Source organism: Gorilla gorilla, chromosome 5 (assembly GCF_029281585.2).
Source record: "Gorilla gorilla gorilla isolate KB3781 chromosome 5, NHGRI_mGorGor1-v2.1_pri, whole genome shotgun sequence".
Taxonomy (NCBI): domain Eukaryota; kingdom Metazoa; phylum Chordata; class Mammalia; order Primates; family Hominidae; genus Gorilla; species Gorilla gorilla.
Genome location: NC_073229.2, coordinates 7,725,382 through 7,743,779, shown reverse-complemented (window position 1 = coordinate 7,743,779; position 18,398 = coordinate 7,725,382).

Genomic DNA, 18,398 nt, shown 5'->3' with positions numbered 1-18,398 from the left:
TAGATATTTCCATGTTCATAAAAATGGCGGTGTAGATAGTTCCATGTTCATAGAGATGGCGGTGTTGATGTTTCCATATTTATAGAGATAGCAGTGTAGTTATTTCCATGTTTATAGAGTTAGTAGTGTAGATATTTCCATTGATATACAGATAGCTGTGTAGATATTTGCGTGTTCATAGAGATATCAGTGTAAATATTTCCATGTTCATACAGATAGCGGTGTAGATATTTCCATGTTCATACAGATAGCGCTGTAGATATTTCCATGTTCATACAGATAGCGGTGTAGATATTTCCATGTTCATACAGATTGCGGTGTAGATATTTCCATGTTCATACAGTTAGCGGTTTAGATATTTCCATGTTCATACTGATGGCGGTGTAGATATTTACATGTTCATACAGATGGCGGTGTAGTTATTTCCATGTTCATACAGATAGCGGTGTAGATATTTCCATCTTCATACAGATAGCTGTGTAGATATTTCCATTTTCATACAGATAGCGGTATAGATATTTCCATGTTCATACCAATAGCGGTGTAGACATTTCCATGTTCATGTATTTAGCGGTGTAGATATTTCCATGTTCATACAGATGGCGAAGATAGTTCCATGTTCATACAGATAGCGGTGTAGATATTTCCATGTTCATACAGTTAGCGGTGTAGATATTTCCATGTTCATAGAGATGGCGGTGTAGATATTTCCATGTTCATAGAGATGGCGGTGTAGATATTTCCATATTTATGCAGATAGCAGTGTAGTTATTTCCATGTTTATAGAGATAGCAGTGTAGATATTTCCATTGATATACAGATAGCTGTGTAGATATTTGCATGGTCATACAGATAGCGCTGTAGATATTTCCATGTTCGTACAGATAGCGGTGTAGATATTTCCATGTTTTTACAGATACCATTGTAGATATTTCCTAGTTCATACAGATAACGGTGTAGATATTTCCATGTTCATACAGATAGCGGTGTAGATGTTTCCATGTTCTTTCAGTTAGCGGTGTAGATATTTCCATGTTCATACAGATGGCGGTTTAGATATTTTCATGTTCATACAGATGGCGGTATAGATATTTCCATGTTCGTACAGATGGCGTTGTAGATATTTCCATGTTCATAGAGATGGTGGTGTAGATATTTCCATCTTTATGCAGATAGCGGTATAGATATTTCCATGTTTATACAGATGGTGGTGTAGATGTTTCCATGTTTATGGAGATGGCGGTGTAGATATTTCCATGTTCATACAGATGGCGGTGTAAATATTTCCATGTTTATAGGGATGGCGGAGTAGATATTTTCATGTTTACACAGATGGCGGTGTAGATATTTCCATGTTTACACAGATAGCGGTGTAGACATTTCCATGTTTACACTGATAGCGGTGTGGATATTTCCATGTTTATGCAGATAGCAGTGTAGATATTTCCATGTTTATACAGATTGCGGTGCGGATATTTCCATGTTTATACAGATAGTTGGGCAGATATTTCCTTGTTTATACAGATAGCGGTGTAGATATTTCCATCTTAATACAGATGGCGGTGTAGATATGTCCATGTTTGTACAGATGGCGGTGTAGATATTTCCATGTTCATACAGATGGCGGTGTAGATATTTCGAAGTTTATAGAGATAGCGCTGTAGTTATTTCCATATTTATAGAGAAATCTGTGTAGATATTTCCGTGTATATTCAGATAGCTGTGTAGATATTTCCATGTTCATGCAGATAGCGGTGTAGATATTTCCATATTCATCCAGATGCTGGTGTACATATATCCATGTACATACAGATGGCGGTGTAGATATTTCCATGTTCATAGAGATGGCGGTGTAGATATTTCCATGTTCATACAAATGGCAGTGTAGATATTTACATGTTCATACAGATGGCGGTGTAGATATTTCCATGTTCATACAGATAGCGGTGTAGATATTTCCATGTTCATACAGTTAGCGGTGTAGATATTTCCATGTTCATACAGATGGCGGTGTAGATAATTCCATGTTCATAGAGATGGCGGTGTAGATATTTCCATATTTATACAGATAGCAGTGTAGTTATTTCCATGTTTATAGAGATAGCAGTGTAGGTATTTCCATTGATATACAGATAGCTGTGTAGATATTTGCATGGTCATACAGATAGCGCTGTAGATATTTCCATGTTCGCACAGATAGCAGTGTTGATATTTCCATGTTCATACAGATAACGGTGTAGATATTTCCATGTTCATACAGACAGCGGTGTAGATGTTTCCATGTTCATACAGTTAGCGGTGTAGATATTTCCGTGTTCATACAGATGGCGGTGTAGATATTTTCATGTTCATACAGATGGCGGTATAGATATTTCCATGTTCGTACAGATGGCGTTGTAGATATTTCCATGTTCATAGAGATGGTGGTATAAATATTTCCATGTTTATGCAGATAGCGGTATAGATATTTCCATGTTTATACAGATGGTGGTGTAGATATTTCCATGTTTATGGAGATGGCGGTGTAGATATTTCCATGTTCATGGAGATGGCGGTGTAAATATTTCCATGTTTATAGGGATGGCGGAGTTGATATTTTCATGTTTACACAGATGGCGGTGTAGATATTTCCATGTTTACACAGATAGCGGTGTAGACATTTCCATGTTTACACAGATAGCGGTGTGGATATTTCCATGTTTATGCAGATAGCGGTGTAGATATTTCCATGTTTATACAGATAGTGGTGCGGATATTTCCATGTTTATACAGATAGTTGGGCAGATATTTCCATGTTTATACAGATAGCGGTATAGATATTTCCACGTTTATAGTGATGGCGGTGCAGATATTTCCATGTTCATACAGAGGACGGTGTAGATATTTCCATGTTTATTGGGATGGCGGTGTAGATGTTTTCAGCTTTACACAGATGGCGGTGTAGATATTTCCATGTTTACACAGATGGCGGTGTAGACATTTCCATGTTTACACAGATAGCGGTGTGGATATTTCCATGTTTATGCAGATAGCAGTGTAGTTATTTCCATGTTTGTACAGATAGCGGTGCGGATATTTCCATGTTTATTCTGATAGCGGTGCGCATATTTCCATGTTTATACAGATAGTTGGGCAGATATTTCCATGTTTATACAGATAGCGGTGTAGATATTTCCATCTTAATACAGATGGCGGTGTAGATATGTCCATGTTTGTACAGATGGCGGTGTAGATATTTCCATGTTCATACAGATGGCGGTGTAGATATTTCGAAGTTTATAGAGATAGCGCTGTAGTTATTTCCATATTTAAAGAGAAATCTGTGGAGATATTTCCATGTATATTCAGATAGCTGTGTAGATAGATCCAGGTTCATGCAGATAGCGGTGTAGATATTTCCATGTTCATCCAGATGCCGGTGTACATATATCCATGTTCATACAGATGGCGGTGAAGATATTTCCATGGTCATACAGATGGTCGTGTAGATATTTCCATGTTCATACAAATGGCGGTGTAGATATTTCCATGTTCATAGAGATGGCGGTGTAGATATTTCCATGTTCATAAAAATGGCGGTGTAGATATTTCCATGTTCATAGAGATGGCGGTGTTGATGTTTCCATATTTATAGAGATAGCAGTGTAGTTATTTCCATGTTTATAGAGATAGTAGTGTAGATATTTCCATTGATATACAGATAGCTGTGTAGATATTTGCATGTTCATAAAGATACCAGTGTAGATATTTCCATGTTCATACAGATAGCGGTGTAGATATTTCCATGTTCATACAGATAGCGGTGTAGATATTTCCATGTTCATACAGATAGCGGTGTTGATATTTCCATGTTCATACAGATAGCGGTGTAGATAATTCCATGTTCATACAGTTAACGGTTTAGATATTTCCATGTTCATACAGATGGCGGTGTAGATATTTACATGTTCATACAGATGGCGGTGTAGTTATTTCCATGTTCATACAGATAGCGGTGTAGATATTTCCATCTTCATACAGATAGCGGTGTAGATATTTCCATGTTCATACAGATAGCGGTGTAGATATTTCCAAGTTCATACCAAGAGCTGTGTAGACATTTCCATGTTCATGTATTTAGCGGTGTAGATATTTCCATGTTCATACAGATGGCGAAGATATTTCCATGTTCATACAGATAGCGGTGTAGATATTTCCATGTTCATACAGTTAGCGGTGTAGATATTTCCATGTTCATACAGATGGCGGTGTAGATAATTCCATGTTCATAGAGATGGCGGTGTAGATATTTCCATGTTTATACAGATAGCAGTGTAGTTATTTCCATGTTTATAGAGATAGCAGTGTAGGTATTTCCATTGATATACAGATAGCTGTGTAGATATTTGCATGGTCATACAGATAGCGCTGTAGATATTTCCATGTTCGCACAGATAGCGGTGTTGATATTTCCATGTTCATACAGATAACGGTGTAGATATTTCCATGTTCATACAGACAGCGGTGTAGATGTTTCCATGTTCATACAGTTAGCGGTGTAGATATTTCCGTGTTCATACAGATGGCGGTGTAGATATTTTCATGTTCATACAGATGGCGGTATAGATATTTCCATGTTCGTACAGATGGCGTTGTAGATATTTCCATGTTCATAGAGATGGTGGTATAAATATTTCCATGTTTATGCAGATAGCGGTATAGATATTTCCATGTTTATACAGATGGTGGTGTAGATATTTCCATGTTTATGGAGATGGCGGTGTAGATATTTCCATGTTCATGGAGATGGCGGTGTAAATATTTCCATGTTTATAGGGATGGCGGAGTTGATATTTTCATGTTTACACAGATGGCGGTGTAGATATTTCCATGTTTACACAGATAGAGGTGTAGACATTTCCATGTTTACACAGATAGCGGTGTGGATATTTCCATGTTTATGCAGATAGCGGTGTAGATATTTCCATGTTTATACAGATAGCGGTGCGGATATTTCCATGTTTATACAGATAGTTGGGCAGATATTTCCATGTTTATACAGATAGCGGTGTAGATACTTCCATCTTAATAGAGATGGCGGTGTAGATATGTCCATGTTTGTACAGATGGCGGTGTAGATATTTCCATGTTCATACAGATGGCGGTGTAGATATTTCGAAGTTTATAGAGATAGCGCTGTAGTTATTTCCATATTTATAGAGAAATCTGTGTAGATATTTCCGTGTATATTCAGATAGCTGTGTAGATATTTCCATGTTCATGCAGATAGTGGTGTAGATATTTCCATGTTCATCCAGATGCCGGTGTACATATATCCATGTTCATACAGATGGCGGTGTAGATATTTACCTGTTCATACAGATGGCAGTATCGATATTTTCAAGTTCGCAGAGATGGCGGTGTAGATATTTGCATGTTCATAGAGATGGCGGTGTAGATATTTCCATGTTTATACACATAGCGGTATAGATATTTCCGTTTATACAGATGGTGGTGTAGATATTTCCATGTTTATAGAGATGGTGGTATTGATATTTCCATGTTTACAGAGATAGTGGTGTAGTTATTTCCAAGTTTATAGAGACAGCGTTGTTGATATTTCCATGTTCATAGAGATAGCGGTGTAGATATTTCCATGTTCATACAGATAGCGGTGTAGATATTTCCATGTTCATACCAATAGCAGTGTAGACATTTCCATGTTCATGTATTTAGCGGTGTAGATATTTCCATGTTCATACAGATGGCGAAGATATTTCCATGTTCATACACATAGCGGTGTAGATATTTCCATGTTCATACAGTTAGCGGTGTAGATATTTCCATGTTCATACAGATGGCGGTGTAGATATTCCCATGTTCATAGAGATGGCGGTGTAGACAGTTCCATATTTATACAGATAGCAGTATAGTTATTTCCATGTTTATAGAGATAGCAGTGTAGATATTTCCATTGATATACACATAGCTGTGTAGATATTTGCATGGTCATACAGATAGCGGTGTAGATATTTCCATGTTCGTACAGATAGCGGTGTAGATATTTCCATTTTCATACAGATAGCATTGTAGATATTTCCATGTTCATACAGGTAACGGTGTAGATATTTCCATGTTCATACAGATAGCGGTGTAGATATTTCCATGTTCATACAGATGGCGGTGAAGATATTTCCATGTTAATACAGATGGTCATGTAGATATTTCCATGTTCATACAAATGGCGGTGTAGATATTTCCATGTTCATAGAGATGGCGGTGTAGATATTTCCATGTTCATAAAAATGGCGGTGTAGATAGTTCCATGTTCATAGAGATGGCGGTGTTGATGTTTCCATATTTATAGAGATAGCAGTGTAGTTATTTCCATGTTTATAGAGTTAGTAGTGTAGATATTTCCATTGATATACAGATAGCTGTGTAGATATTTGCGTGTTCATAGAGATATCAGTGTAAATATTTCCATGTTCATACAGATAGCGGTGTAGATATTTCCATGTTCATACAGATAGCGCTGTAGATATTTCCATGTTCATACAGATAGCGGTGTAGATATTTCCATGTTCATACAGATTGCGGTGTAGATATTTCCATGTTCATACAGTTAGCGGTTTAGATATTTCCATGTTCATACTGATGGCGGTGTAGATATTTACATGTTCATACAGATGGCGGTGTAGTTATTTCCATGTTCATACAGATAGCGGTGTAGATATTTCCATCTTCATACAGATAGCTGTGTAGATATTTCCATTTTCATACAGATAGCGGTATAGATATTTCCATGTTCATACCAATAGCGGTGTAGACATTTCCATGTTCATGTATTTAGCGGTGTAGGTATTTCCATGTTCATACAGATGGCGAAGATAGTTCCATGTTCATACAGATAGCGGTGTAGATATTTCCATGTTCATACAGTTAGCGGTGTAGATATTTCCATGTTCATAGAGATGGCGGTGTAGATATTTCCATGTTCATAGAGATGGCGGTGTAGATATTTCCATATTTATGCAGATAGCAGTGTAGTTATTTCCATGTTTATAGAGATAGCAGTGTAGATATTTCCATTGATATACAGATAGCTGTGTAGATATTTGCATGGTCATACAGATAGCGCTGTAGATATTTCCATGTTCGTACAGATAGCGGTGTAGATATTTCCATGTTTTTACAGATACCATTGTAGATATTTCCTAGTTCATACAGATAACGGTGTAGATATTTCCATGTTCATACAGATAGCGGTGTAGATGTTTCCATGTTCTTTCAGTTAGCGGTGTAGATATTTCCATGTTCATACAGATGGCGGTTTAGATATTTTCATGTTCATACAGATGGCGGTATAGATATTTCCATGTTCGTACAGATGGCGTTGTAGATATTTCCATGTTCATAGAGATGGTGGTGTAGATATTTCCATCTTTATGCAGATAGCGGTATAGATATTTCCATGTTTATACAGATGGTGGTGTAGATGTTTCCATGTTTATGGAGATGGCGGTGTAGATATTTCCATGTTCATACAGATGGCGGTGTAAATATTTCCATGTTTATAGGGATGGCGGAGTAGATATTTTCATGTTTACACAGATGGCGGTGTAGATATTTCCATGTTTACACAGATAGCGGTGTAGACATTTCCATGTTTACACTGATAGCGGTGTGGATATTTCCATGTTTATGCAGATAGCAGTGTAGATATTTCCATGTTTATACAGATTGCGGTGCGGATATTTCCATGTTTATACAGATAGTTGGGCAGATATTTCCTTGTTTATACAGATAGCGGTGTAGATATTTCCATCTTAATACAGATGGCGGTGTAGATATGTCCATGTTTGTACAGATGGCGGTGTAGATATTTCCATGTTCATACAGATGGCGGTGTAGATATTTCGAAGTTTATAGAGATAGCGCTGTAGTTATTTCCATATTTATAGAGAAATCTGTGTAGATATTTCCGTGTATATTCAGATAGCTGTGTAGATATTTCCATGTTCATGCAGATAGCGGTGTAGATATTTCCATATTCATCCAGATGCCGGTGTACATATATCCATGTTCATACAGATGGCGGTGTAGATATTTCCATGTTCATAGAGATGGCGGTGTAGATATTTCCATGTTCATACAAATGGCAGTGTAGATATTTACATGTTCATACAGATGGCGGTGTAGATATCTCCATGTTCATACAGATAGCGGTGTAGATATTTCCATGTTCATACAGTTAGCGGTGTAGATATTTCCATGTTCATACAGATGGCGGTGTAGATAATTCCATGTTCATAGAGATGGCGGTGTAGATATTTCCATATTTATACAGATAGCAGTGTAGTTATTTCCATGTTTATAGAGATAGCAGTGTAGGTATTTCCATTGATATACAGATAGCTGTGTAGATATTTGCATGGTCATACAGATAGCGCTGTAGATATTTCCATGTTCGCACAGATAGCAGTGTTGATATTTCCATGTTCATACAGATAACGGTGTAGATATTTCCATGTTCATACAGACAGCGGTGTAGATGTTTCCATGTTCATACAGTTAGCGGTGTAGATATTTCCGTGTTCATACAGATGGCGGTGTAGATATTTTCATGTTCATACAGATGGCGGTATAGATATTTCCATGTTCGTACAGATGGCGTTGTAGATATTTCCATGTTCATAGAGATGGTGGTATAAATATTTCCATGTTTATGCAGATAGCGGTATAGATATTTCCATGTTTATACAGATGGTGGTGTAGATATTTCCATGTTTATGGAGATGGCGGTGTAGATATTTCCATGTTCATGGAGATGGCGGTGTAAATATTTCCATGTTTATAGGGATGGCGGAGTTGATATTTTCATGTTTACACAGATGGCGGTGTAGATATTTCCATGTTTACACAGATAGCGGTGTAGACATTTCCATGTTTACACAGATAGCGGTGTGGATATTTCCATGTTTATGCAGATAGCGGTGTAGATATTTCCATGTTTATACAGATAGCGGTGCGGATATTTCCATGTTTATACAGATAGTTGGGCAGATATTTCCATGTTTATACAGATAGCGGTGTAGATATTTCCATCTTAATAGAGATGGCGGTGTAGATATGTCCATGTTTGTACAGATGGCGGTGTAGATATTTCCATGTTCATACAGATGGCGGTGTAGATATTTCGAAGTTTATAGAGATAGCGCTGTAGTTATTTCCATATTTTAGAGAAATATGTGTAGATATTTCCGTGTATATTCAGATAGCTGTGTAGATATTTCCATGTTCATGCAGATAGTGGTGTAGATATTTCCATGTTCATCCAGATGCCGGTGTACATATATCCATGTTCATACCGATGGCGGTGTAGATATTTACCTGTTCATACAGATGGCAGTATCGATATTTTCAAGTTCGCAGAGATGGCGGTGTAGATATTTGCATGTTCATAGAGATGGCGGTGTAGATATTTCCATGTTTATACACATAGCGGTATAGATATTTCCGTTTATACAGATGGTGGTGTAGATATTTCCATGTTTATAGAGATGGTGGTCTTGATATTTCCATGTTTACAGAGATAGTGGTGTAGTTATTTCCAAGTTTATAGAGACAGCGTTGTAGATATTTCCATGTTCATACAGATAGCGGTGTAGATATTTCCATGTTCATACAGATAGCGGTGTAGATATTTCCATGTTCATACCAATAGCAGTGTAGACATTTCCATGTTCATGTATTTAGCGGTGTAGATATTTCCATGTTCATACAGATGGCGAAGATATTTCCATGTTCATACACATAGCGGTGTAGATATTTCCATGTTCATACAGTTAGCGGTGTAGATATTTCCATGTTCATACAGATGGCGGTGTAGATATTCCCATGTTCATAGAGATGGCGGTGTAGACAGTTCCATATTTATACAGATAGCAGTATAGTTATTTCCATGTTTATAGAGATAGCAGTGTAGATATTTCCATTGATATACACATAGCTGTGTAGATATTTGCATGGTCATACAGATAGCGGTGTAGATATTTCCATGTTCGTACAGATAGCGGTGTAGATATTTCCATTTTCATACAGATAGCATTGTAGATATTTCCATGTTCATACAGGTAACGGTGTAGATATTTCCATGTTCATACAGATAGCGGTGTAGATATTTCCATGTTCATACAGATGGCGGTGAAGATATTTCCATGTTAATACAGATGGTCATGTAGATATTTCCATGTTCATACAAATGGCGGTGTAGATATTTCCATGTTCATAGAGATGGCGGTGTAGATATTTCCATGTTCATAAAAATGGCGGTGTAGATAGTTCCATGTTCATAGAGATGGCGGTGTTGATGTTTCCATATTTATAGAGATAGCAGTGTAGTTATTTCCATGTTTATAGAGTTAGTAGTGTAGATATTTCCATTGATATACAGATAGCTGTGTAGATATTTGCGTGTTCATAGAGATATCAGTGTAGATATTTCCATGTTCATACAGATAGCGGTGTAGATATTTCCATGTTCATACAGATAGCGCTGTAGATATTTCCATGTTCATACAGATAGCGGTGTAGATATTTCCATGTTCATACAGATTGCGGTGTAGATATTTCCATGTTCATACAGTTAGCGGTTTAGATATTTCCATGTTCATACTGATGGCGGTGTAGATATTTACATGTTCATACAGATGGCGGTGTAGTTATTTCCATGTTCATACAGATAGCGGTGTAGATATTTCCATCTTCATACAGATAGCTGTGTAGATATTTCCATTTTCATACAGATAGCGGTATAGATATTTCCATGTTCATACCAATAGCGGTGTAGACATTTCCATGTTCATGTATTTAGCAGTGTAGATATTTCCATGTTCATACAGATGGCGAAGATAGTTCCATGTTCATACAGATAGCGGTGTAGATATTTCCATGTTCATACAGTTAGCGGTGTAGATATTTCCATGTTCATAGAGATGGCGGTGTAGATATTTCCATGTTCATAGAGATGGCGGTGTAGATATTTCCATATTTATGCAGATAGCAGTGTAGTTATTTCCATGTTTATAGAGATAGCAGTGTAGATATTTCCATTGATATACAGATAGCTGTGTAGATATTTGCATGGTCATACAGATAGCGCTGTAGATATTTCCATGTTCGTACAGATAGCGGTGTAGATATTTCCATGTTTTTACAGATACCATTGTAGATATTTCCATGTTCATACAGATAACGGTGTAGATATTTCCATGTTCATACAGATAGCGGTGTAGATGTTTCCATGTTCTTTCAGTTAGCGGTGTAGATATTTCCATGTTCATACAGATGGCGGTTTAGATATTTTCATGTTCATACAGATGGCGGTATAGATATTTCCATGTTCGTACAGATGGCGTTGTAGATATTTCCATGTTCATAGAGATGGTGGTGTAGATATTTCCATGTTTATGCAGATAGCGGTATAGATATTTCCATGTTTATACAGATGGTGGTGTAGATGTTTCCATGTTTATGGAGATGGCGGTGTAGATATTTCCATGTTCATACAGATGGCGGTGTAAATATTTCCATGTTTATAGGGATGGCGGAGTAGATATTTTCATGTTTACACAGATGGCGGTGTAGATATTTCCATGTTTACACAGATAGCGGTGTAGACATTTCCATGTTTACACTGATAGCGGTGTGGATATTTCCATGTTTATGCAGATAGCAGTGTAGATATTTCCATGTTTATACAGATTGCGGTGCGGATATTTCCATGTTTATACAGATAGTTGGGCAGATATTTCCTTGTTTATACAGATAGCGGTGTAGATATTTCCATCTTAATACAGATGGCGGTGTAGATATGTCCATGTTTGTACAGATGGCGGTGTAGATATTTCCATGTTCATACAGATGGCGGTGTAGATATTTCGAAGTTTATAGAGATAGCGCTGTAGTTATTTCCATATTTATAGAGAAATCTGTGTAGATATTTCCGTGTATATTCAGATAGCTGTGTAGATATTTCCATGTTCATGCAGATAGCGGTGTAGATATTTCCATATTCATCCAGATGCTGGTGTACATATATCCATGTACATACAGATGGCGGTGTAGATATTTCCATGTTCATAGAGATGGCGGTGTAGATATTTCCATGTTCATACAAATGGCGGTGTAGATATTTCCATGTTCATAGAGATGGCGGTGTAGATATTTCCATGTTCATACAGATGGCAGTGCAGATATTTACATGTTCATACAGATCGCGGTGTAGATATTTCCATGTTCATACAGATAGCAGTGTAGATATTTCCATGTTCATACAGATAGCGGTGTAGATATTTCCATGTTCATACCGATAGCGGTGTAGATATTTCCATGTTCATACCGATAGCGGTGTAGATATTTCCATGTTCATACAGTAAGCGGTGTAGATATTTCCATGTTCATACAGATGGCGGTGTAGATATTTACATGTTCATACAGATGGCGGTGTAGATATTTCCATGTTCATACAGGTGGCGGTGTAGATATTTCCATGTTTATACAAATAGCAGTGTAGTTATTTCCATGTTTATAGAGAGAGCTGTGTAGATATTTCCATTGATATACAGATAGCTGTGTAGATATTTTCATGTTCATACAGATAGCGGTGTAGATATTTCCATGTTCATACAGATAGCGGTGTAGATATTTCCATGCTCGTACAGATAACGGTGTAGATATTTCCATGTTCCTACAGATAGCAGTGTAGATATTTCCATGTTCATACATTTAGCGGTGTAGATATTTCCATGTTCATACAGATGGCGGTGTAGATATTTACATGTTCATACAGATGGCAGTATAGATATTTGCATGTTCGCAGAGATGGCGGTGTAGATATTTGCATGTTCATAGAGATGGCGGTGTAGATATTTCCATGTTCATACAAATGGCGGTGTAGATATTTACATGTTCATACAGATGGCGGTGTAGATATTTCCATGTTCATACAGATAGCGGTGTAGATATTTCCATGTTCATACAGATAGCAGTGTAGATAATTCCATGTTCATAGAGATAGCGGTGTAGATATTTCCATGTTCATACAGATAGCGGTGTAGATATTTCCATGTTCATACCGATAGCGGTGTAGATATTTCCATGTTCATACAGATAGCAGTGTAGATATTTCCATGTTCATACAGATGGCGGTGTAGATATTTGCATGTTCATAGAGATGGCGGTGTAGGTATTTCCATGTTTATGCACATAGCGGTATAGATATTTCCATGTTTATACAGATGGTGGTGTAGATATTTCCATGTTTATAGAGATGGTGGTCTAGATATTTCCATGTTTACAGAGATAGTGGTGTAGTTATTTTCAAGTTTATAGAGACAGCGTTGTAGATATTTCCGTGTTCATACAGATAGCGGTGTAGATATTTCCATGTTAATACAGATAGTGGTGTAGATATTTCCATGTTCATACCAATAGCGGTGTAGACATTTCCATGTTCATGTATTTAGCGGTGTAGATATTTCCATGTTCATACAGATGGCGAAGATATTTCCATGTTCATACACATAGCGGTGTAGATATTTCCATGTTCATACAGTTAGCGGTGTAGATATTTCCATGTTCATACAGATGGCGGTGTAGATATTTCCATGTTCATTGAGATGGCGGTGTAGATAGTTCCATATTTATACAGATAGCTGTGTAGTTATTTCCATGTTTATAGAGATAGCAGTGTAGATATTTCCATTGATATACTCATAGCTGTGTAGATATTTGCATGGTCATACAGATAGCGGTGTAGATATTTCCATGTTCATACAGATAGCGGTGTAGATATTTCCATGTTCATACAGATAGCGGTGTAGATATTTCCATGTTCATATAGATAGCGGTTTAGATATTTCCATGTTCATACTGATGGCGGTGTAGATATTTACATGTTCATAGAGATGGCGGTGTAGTTATTTCCATGTTCATACAGATAGCGGTGTAGGTATTTCCATCTTCATACAGATAGCGGTGTAGATATTTCCATGTTCATACAGATAGCGGTGTAGATATTTCCATGTTCATACCAATAGCGGTGTAGACATTTCCATGTTCATGTATTTAGCGGTGTAGATATTTCCATGTTCATACAGATGGCGAAGATATTTCCATGTTCATACAGATAGCGGTGTAGATATTTCCATGTTCATACAGTTAGCGGTGTAGATATTTCCATGTTCATAGAGATGGCGGTGTAGATATTTCCATGTTCATAGAGATGGCGGTGTAGATATTTCCATATTTATACAGATAGCAGTGTAGTTATTTCCATGTTTATAGAGATAGCAGTGTAGATATTTCCATTGATATACAGATAGCTTTGTAGATATTTGCATGGTCATACAGATAGCGCTGTAGATATTTCCATGTTCGTACAGATAGCGGTGTAGATATTTCCATGTTCATACAGATAGCATTGTAGATATTTCCATGTTCATACAGATAACGGTGTAGATATTTCCATGTTCATACAGATAGCGGTGTCGATGTTTCCATGTTCATACAGTTAGCGGTGTAGATATTTCCATGTTCATACAGATGGCGGAGTAGATATTTTCATGTTCGTACAGATGGCGGTATAGATATTTCCATGTTCGTACAGATGGCGTTGTAGATATTTCCATGTTCATAGAGATGGTGGTGTAGATATTTCCATGTTTATGCAGATAGCGGTATAGATATTTCCATGTTTATACAGATGGTGGTGTAGATGTTTCGATGTTTATGGAGATGGCGGTGTAGATATTTCCATGTTCATACAGATGGCGGTGTAAATATTTCCATGTTTATAGGGATGGCGGAGTAGATATTTTCATGTTTACACTGATAGCGGTGTGGATATTTCCATGTTTATGCAGATAGCATTGTAGATATTTCCATGTTTATACAGATTGCGGTGCGGATATTTCCATGTTTATACAGATAGTTGGGCAGATATTTCCTTGTTTATAAAGATAGCGGTGTAGATATTTCCATCTTAATACAGATGTCGGTGTATATATGTCCATGTTTGTACAGATGGCGGTGTAGATATTTCCATGTTCATACAGATGGCGGTGTAGATATTTCGAAGTTTATAGAGATAGCGCTGTAGTTATTTCCATATTTATAGAGAAATCTGTGTAGATATTTCCGGGTATATTCAGATAGCTGTGTAGATATTTCCATGTTCATGCAGATAGCGGTGTAGATATTTCCATGTTCATCCAGATGCCGGTGTACATATATCCATGTTCATACAGATGGCGGTGAAGATATTTCCATGTTCATAGAGATAGCGGTGTAGATATTTCCATGTTCATACAGATAGCGGTGTAGATATTTCCACGTTTATAGAGATGGCGGTGCAGATATTTCCATGTTCATACAGAGGACGGTGTAGATATTTCCATGTTTATAGGGATGGCGGTGTAGATATTTTCATGTTTACACAGATGGCGGTGTAGATATTACCATGTTTACACGGATAGCGGTGTAGACTTTTCCATGTTTACACAGATAGCGGTGTGGATATTTCCATGTTTATGCAGATAGCAGTGTTGATATTTCCATGTTTATACAGATAGCGGTGCGGATATTTCCATGTTTATTCAGATAGCGGTGCGGATATTTCCATGTTTATACAGATAGTTGGGCAGATATTTCCATGTTTATACAGATAGCGGTGTAGATATTTCCATCTTAATACAGATGGCGGTGTAGATATGTCCATGTTTGTACAGATGGCGGTGTAGATATTTCCATGTTCATACAGATGGCGGTGTAGATATTTCGAAGTTTATAGAGATAGCGTTGTAGTTATTTCCATAATTATAGAGAAATCTGTGTAGATATTTCCATGTATATTCAGATAGCTGTGTGGATATTTCCATCTTCATGCAGATAACGGTGTAGATATTTCCATGTTCATCCAGATGCCGGTGTACATATATCCATGTTCATACAGATGGCGGTGAAGATATTTCCATGTTCATACAGATGGTGGTGTAGATATTTCCATGTTCATACAAATGGCAGTGTAGATATTTCCATGTTCATAGAGATGGTGGTGTAGATATTTCCATGTTCATACAAATGGTGGTGTAGATATTTCCATGTTCATAGAGATGGTGGTGTAGATATTTCCATATTTATGGAGATAGCAGTGTAGTTATTTCCATGTTTATTGAGATAGCAGTGTTGATATTTCCATTGATATACAGATAGCTGTGTAGATATTTGCACGTTCATAGAGATAGCGGTGTAGATATTTCCATGTTCATACAGATAGCGGTGTAGATATTTCCATGTTCATACAGATACCGGTGTAGATATTTCCATGTTCATACAGATAGCGGTGTAGATATTTCCATGCTCATACAGATAGCGGTGTAGATATTTCCATGTTCATACAGATAGCGGTGTAGATATTTCTATGTTCATACAGATAACAGTGTAGATATTTCCATGTTCATACAGACACCGGTGTAGATATTTCTATGTTCATACAGATAGCGGTGTAGATATTTGAATGTTCATACAGATAGCGGTGTAGATATTTCCATGTTCATACAGATAGCGGTGCAGATAATTCCATGTTCATACAGTTAGCTCTGTAGATATTTCCATGTTCATACAGATGGCGGTGTAGATATTTACATGTTCATACAGATGGTGGTGTAGATATTTCCATGTTCATACAGATAGCGGTGTAGAGATTTCCATGTTCATACAGATAGCGGTGTAGATATTTCCATGTTCATACAGATAGCGGTGTAGATATTTCCATGTTCATACCAATAGCGGTGTAGACATTTCCATGTTCATACATTTAGCGGTGTAGATATTTCCATGTTCATACAGATGGCGGTGAAGTTATTTCCATGTTTATACAGATGGCAGTGTAGATATTTCCATGTTTGTACGGATGGCAGTGTAGATATTTCCATGTTCATACAGGAGGCGGTGTAGATATTTCCATGTTTATACTGGTAGCAGTGTATTTATTTCCATGTTAATAGAGATAGCTGTGTGGATATTTCCATTGATATACAGATGGCTGTGTAGATATTTGCATGTTCATACAGATAGCGGTGTAGATATTTCCATGTTCGTACAGATAGCGGTGTAGATATTTCCATGTTCATAAAGTTAGCGGTGTAGATATTTCCATGTTCATACAGATGGCGGTGTAGATATTTCCATGTCCATACAGATGGCGGTATAGATATTTCCATGTTCGTACAGATAGCGGTGTAGATATTTCCATGTTCATACAGTTAGCTCTGTAGATATTTCCATGTCCATACAGATGGCGGTATAGATATTTCCATGTTCGTACAGATAGCGGTGTAGATATTTCCAAGTTCATACAGATAGCGGTATAGATATTTCCATGTTTTTACAGATGGTGGTGTGGATATTTCCATGTATATAGAGATGGCGGTCTAGATATTTCCATGTTTACAGAGATAGTGGTGTAGTTATTTCCAAGTTTATAGAAACAGCGTTGTAGATATTTCCATGTTTATACAGATAGCAGTTAAGATATTTCCATGTTTATACAGATAGCGGTGTAGACATTTCCATGTTTATGCAGATAGCAGTGAAGATATTTCCATGTTTATAGAGATAGTGGTGTAGATAATTTCAATTTAATACAAAGTGCAGTGTAGATATTTCCAAGTTCATACAGATAGTGGTGTAGATATTTCCAGGTTCTTACAAATGGTGGTGTAGATATTTACATGTTCATACAAATGGCGGTATAGTTATTTCCATGTTCGTACAGATGGCAGTGTGGATATTTCCATGTTCATACCAATAGCGGTGTAGATATTTCCATGTTCGTACGGATGGCATTGTAGTTATTTCCATGTTCATACAGGTGCCGGTGTAGATATTTCCATGTTTATACAGATAGCAGTGTAGTTATTTCCATGTTTATAGAGATACCAGTGTGGATATTTCCATTGATATACAGATAGCTGTGTAGATATTTGCATGTTCGTACAGATAGCGGTGTAGATATTTCCATGTTCATACAGATAGCGGTGTTGATATTTCCATGTTCATACAGACAGCGGTGTAGATATTTCCATGTTCATACAGATAGCGGTGTAGATATTTCCATGTTCATACAGATAGCGGTGTAGATATTTCCATGTTCATACAGATGGCGGTGTAGATATTTACATGTTCATACAGATGGCGGTGTAGATATTTCCATGTTCATACAGATGGCGGTGTAGAGATTTCCATGTTCATACAGATAGCGGTGTAGATATTTCCAAGTTCATACAGATAGCGGTGTAGATATTTCCATGTTCATACCAATAGCGGTGTAGTCATTTCCATGTTCCTACAGTTAG